The following is a 5,512-nucleotide window of genomic DNA, read 5'->3' on the forward strand; positions in this document are numbered from 1 at the left end:
GTGCGGTCGGTTGTAACATGTAATAAGTTTAGCAAATGTTAAGCAATATAAGTGCAGTAGAATGTAAACATGTATTAAATTGAGGCTTATGTTTTCTGACAAGTAACTGACAGTGTTCCGATCAGTTCCGTTCCTTCCATTCAGTTTTATGTGAGTGTCTGGCAGTGTTCAGCTCACGTATGACGCTGGGGTAGAAGTTGTTCTTGAGTCTATTAGTCTGTGATGTAATGGACCTGAACCGTCTACCAGAGGGTAGCAGTTGGAGCAGCTGATGACCAGGATGGGAAGGATCCCTCAGGATGTTGGCTGCTCTGCTGAGGCAGCGGATGGAGTAAAGTTCCTCTAGAGAGGGCAGTGGGCAACCAGTGATTTTCTTTGCAGAGTTGATGACCCTCTGAAGGGCTTTCTTGTCTGCCTCTGAGCTGCTGATGTACCACATAGAAATACAGTACGTCAGCACACTCTCGATGGTGCAACGGTAGAAAGTCACTAGCAGCTGCTCTTGCAGGTTGTTCTTCCTGAGGATCCTCAGAAAGTAGAGCCGCTGCTGTGCCTTTTTGACTGCCGCTATGGTATTTGTGGTCCAGGAGAGATCCTCAGCAATATGCACGCCCAGGAACTTGAAGGCAGGGACCCTTTCCACACAAACAGCTAAGAGATTCACTGTGCCCTCTGGCATGCTGAAGCTGGGTTCCCAGTGCAACACTGCATCTGAGACAACAATGGAACACACATCAGACATCAAAAGCTAGCAATCAATGAAATCAGTGCAGCCGGAGTATCTGCCTCCATCTAAACACCTATTGCTTGATAATTGTGTCCCTTGCTCCCATTTAGCCATTCTAAAGTAGGTACTAATGGTCAATTTAAAATTAATATTTTAAAATAAATTCAACTTCAAATTAAGGAACAGCAGAGAGGATAAATTAAGGAGGGTGGTTAGTTCTAAATGTTTTTGAGATATTTATTTCTGGAAAAAGGTTCCTCAGAATTCACAATCTCAAATAAATACAATAAAGCCAATTGAGAATGGAAAAAACGGATCCAAACCCAAAACATCGCCTATCCATTCATCAGATGCTGATAAATCCGCTGAGTTACTCCAGCACTTTGGATTTTGCACAATTACATCACCACCTGCCATCTGAAACTAGAAGACAGAAATGGATAGTTCACAAATTACTGTACCAAATTCTGGGTGTAGTAATACCGATTAAGAGCTAATATCAAACTCCATATTTGCTATAAACTTCCAAAAGATGCAAGATAGGACCCTTCAACATAGCCTTTCCAGCAATTTAAAAAAAATTTAAATACTGTATCCTGGAATACTTTACTTTGTTAACGACATTATATAAATACAAATTATCCTCAACTTATGTCATTAATTTTTTTTAAACATCAATGAGGATAGGATATTAGGTGTTCATCAACATTTGATGATGTCCATTGTGGGAGAACTTCGGCACTTCCTCAAATAGCATAGGATAACTGCCATGTTTTTAATCACTGAGAGATTAATGGCCTTAAGTATCCAGGATTAGTTTGGTATAAGAACATTCCTCCTCCAGGTTCAAGAAAGCACCTCATCTTCATCTTTTTACGGACAATGGACACAAAGGCCGGCCTTGCAAGTGAAAACCAGATTACCAAAAAAAAGAAGAAATAAAAAAATTAACTCAATATAACATCCTCTCTGCTGTTACCCTTGATAAGAGATGCTTGATATTCATAAATATGAAATTCATATTTAGGAAACACCAATTTCTAAGGAAAAAATTTAAATATTTTCACATTGGTGTGCAGTTGAATAAAAAGCACCTTTGACCACATCATACTAAGCAAATTACCTCCCACCCCCTTCACCCCCTTCCCCCCCCCCACTCCATCCCCCTGAACCCCTCTTATCCTCCCTCCTTCCCCCCGCCCTAGGAGATAGATTTAACCTTTAAAATGTGAATAACTTAAAAAATATAACACCGATTTCAATTAAACTTCTTCCATTAGCACCAAAGGGACGATAGGGAGTAAGGTGGGCCTAAAATTGTCACGCTATCGTGTACCGTTTTGGCTGTAGTTCAGGAACAAACGCATAAGAGTTTTAGTATGTGGATGATGCAGAGGTGAGGGTGTCAGTTTTGCCAGAAGTGGATAGGTACTAATAACATATGAAAGGCAAGTATAAAACTCATCCAAAATGCTGATGCCATTTGCCTAATTTACACCATGTCCCATTTACAAATCAACCCTGATCTATTTAACCTACAATGGTTTCAAGTCTTCAATTTTAATATTTTGCTTTCAATTGGGAAGATGAACCCATCCCTTCTGTAACATCTTTCAATTGTTTAAGATGGTAAGCAAAAATAATCCAGGAAATTATAGGCCAGTGAGCTTCACCTCAGACAGGGCAGCTAATGGATAGGAATCTTCGGGATGGGACTTACTTGCATTTGGGAAAGAATAGACCAATTCGGAAGAGTTAGCATGGGTTTGTCCCTAGCAGGTCATGCTTTATTAACTTGAATGAGATTTTTTGAGGAGGTGATGGAAGTATGAAGATAGTGAAGTTGATGTTGTCTACATGGATTTTAGTAAGGCGTGTGATAAAATCCCTGATAGGCTGATGCAGAAGATTAAGATGCATCAATCCACAGCGACTTGGTCTTTTGGATTCAGAACTGGTTTACTCATGTAAGACAGTGTTATTGTCCAAGGTGTTCTTCTGATGACAGTCTGTGATCAGTGGAATACTGCTAGGACTTCTGTTGTTTGTGATTATATATAAATAACTTGGACATAAATGAAGATGGATTGTTTAATAAGCTTGCAGATGACATCAAATTGGTGGAGTTGCTGACAGTGAAGAAGGCTGTAAAAGTGCCTTCACGTGCAGGTCAGTTACAGAAACAGGCAGAAAAATGGCAGATGAATTTAATCTGAGCAAGTGTGAGGTGTTGCACTTTGGGAGGTCAAATGTCAAGGGAATGTTCATGGCAAGACACTTAACAGTATTAATGTTGAGAGAGATCTTGGTCCCAGTCCATAGCTCGCTGAATGTGGCAACAGAAGTAGATAGTGAGTTAAATAAGGTGTATAGTACACTTGGTTTCATCAGTCGGGATAATGAGTATCAGTCAGGAAGTCACATTGCAGCCTTATAGGTTGCAGACGTTTACTCAATACAAGAAGGGAGGCTTTAGAGAGGGTGAAGAAGAGGTCTGCCAGAATTCTGCCTGGCTAAATTTGAAGTTATTAGCTGATAAGGAGAGGTTAGACAAACTTGGATTATTTTCTTTGAAGGGAGACCTGATAAAGGTTCATCAAATTATCAGTGGCATCGATAGGATAGACAGTCAGAACTTTTTTCCCCCAGGGTTTCTATATTTTGATATTTCTATCCTGGGTGGAAAAAAGTACAATTTTGCATTCAGGGAAAGCTAAGATGTGATAGATAAACATTGACTCTTGAAATCCATCACATAAAAGATAAGGCTACTTTAAGAACACATGACATCAAACAAAGTTTGACATGAATCTATTTAAGATAAGAGGTACTTGACAATGAACTTACCATACTTTCATTTTTTGACAGATGCAAGTTTTAATCTTAAGGGAAGACAGGAGTGCTATTTTGGAAATGAAAACATAATCCAAAAATATATATTAAAACAAAAGACAATATTGTCCTTTTTATCATGCCATGGTTGATCAGGAAGCATATTGTCCATCGGAGTGGGCTTTTCTACATCGGCAAGACCAAACGTAGACTGGGCAATCTTTTCGCTGAATACGTTCACTCAGTTTGCCTGGACCTACTTGATCTCCCGGTTGCCACACTTTAATTCCCCTTCCCACACTGACCTTTCTGTCCTAGGCCTCCTCCACTGTCAGAGACCAAAATGCAAATTGGAGGAACAGCATCGCAGTTTACAACCCAGTGGTATGAATATTGATATCTCTTACTTCAAGTAACCCTTGCATCCCCCTTCTCCATCCCTCCCCCACCCAAGTCATACCAACTTCAAAGTCGTCTTGAAGAGTCTCATTGTCTATACTCATTTTCACCTAGGCCACAGATAACAATGGCCAGTTTCCCTTATCATCGTTACTTTTTGGAATATTTTTCATTCATTTGTTCTATATCTCTTTACATCACCATCTATATCTCTCGTTTCTCTTTCCCCTGACTCTCAGTCTGAAGAGGGGTCTCAACCCGAAACATTACCTATTACTTTTCTCCAGAAATGCTTTCTGACCGGCTGTTACTCCAGCTTTTTGTGTCTATCTTTGGTTTAAACCAACATCTGCAGTTCCTTCCTACACAGCATACTATCCATAGTAGTTGTTTCCAACTCTTTACTAACAATCAGATGCTAATTTCCAAAATTCCAGTCTGGAAGATGATTTTCATTGTGCAGCACCAAGTGTCTGGCAGAGTACCACAACAAAACGTCTCCCAATGAAGTTAGGCGCAATTACAACCCCACTGGGGCTCACGTTGTCGACCTCCCCGTGGTGAGCCCTGTCAGGCGAACGACAACAAACAGAGACAGCAGAAGCAGCTTCATAACTTCTGTTGCCTCAAACGCAAGAGGAAGACAATTCCACTGCCAAATGAATGAACGAAAGGGTGTACACATCCAGATTCAGCACACTGCTGGAGTTGCAGCATTTCAACCCATTAATTGTTTTTTTATTTGGTGGGGAGGCAGGGAAAGGCATGACAACTTAGACACTTTACACTCAATGAATGCACGTTGTACTCTTACCCAGGAGGGAGCGGCTTTTATATCTAGATCAGAGGTGGCGGCCGGAGCCCAAAGGCAGCGCGCATTAATCCAACAACCTCCCTGGCTGCCCCTGCTCGATGATGGCTGACAAACAGACGCAGCTCGGACAACGACCTCCCTGGACCCTGCCCCTGCTCGATGATGGCTGACAAACAGACGCAGCTCGGACAACGGGGGCTTCCCGCTGAGCAGCAGGCGCGCACAAACAACGACCCCTTGCTCCGCCGCTGTCTCTGCCCGGCCGCCACACGCTCAACGTCAACCGTCTCCTCCACTGGCCAGGGGGAAGGGGGGCAGACTGCGCCTGCGCCGGGGGCAAGGGGGGCAGACTGCGCCTGCGCCAGGTGAAAGGGCCGGATAGGCGGCCCTCGCCGCACATGCGCACTGAGAGCGACAGGCTCTCGGAAGGCACGAGTGCGCATGCGTGCCGTGGGGATGCGTGCCGGGGATCGACGCTGTGCATGTAGGGGGAGGCGGGCAGGAGACCGGCACTGCGCATGCGTGCTGTGGGGGCGGCGGCAGGAGACCGGCGCCGCGCATGCGTACCGCGGGGGCGGCGGCAGGAGACCGGCGCTACGCATGCGTGCTGTGGGGGGGTGGCGGCAGGAGACCGGCACTGCGCATGCGTGCTGTGGGGCGGCGGCAGGAGACCGGCGCCGCGCATGCGTGCCGCGGGGGGCGGCGGCAGGAGATCGAAGCTGCGCATGCGTGCCGGGCGC

General features: G+C 44.4%; 1 protein-coding gene across 3 annotated transcripts in view; it reads right to left on the reverse strand.

The window, feature by feature from the left end:
* The window catches only part of anapc10 (anaphase promoting complex subunit 10), a 40,445-nt gene that overhangs the window by 23,988 nt on the left and 10,945 nt on the right, over positions 1-5,512 (reverse strand). The window contains exons 1-2 of one of the 3 annotated variants that reach the window (XM_078406946.1): positions 4,773-5,071; positions 3,575-3,629 (exon numbers count right to left, since the gene is read on the reverse strand). The gene's annotated coding sequence lies outside the window, so the exon portion shown is untranslated. Of the gene's footprint in view, positions 1-3,574; positions 3,630-4,772; positions 5,072-5,512 lie in introns of those variants that run through there. The other 2 variants (XM_078406938.1, XM_078406928.1) reach the window with 2 other exon arrangements.

This window comes from Rhinoraja longicauda, chromosome 1 (genome assembly GCF_053455715.1).
Source record: "Rhinoraja longicauda isolate Sanriku21f chromosome 1, sRhiLon1.1, whole genome shotgun sequence".
Taxonomy (NCBI): Eukaryota; Metazoa; Chordata; class Chondrichthyes; order Rajiformes; family Arhynchobatidae; genus Rhinoraja; species Rhinoraja longicauda.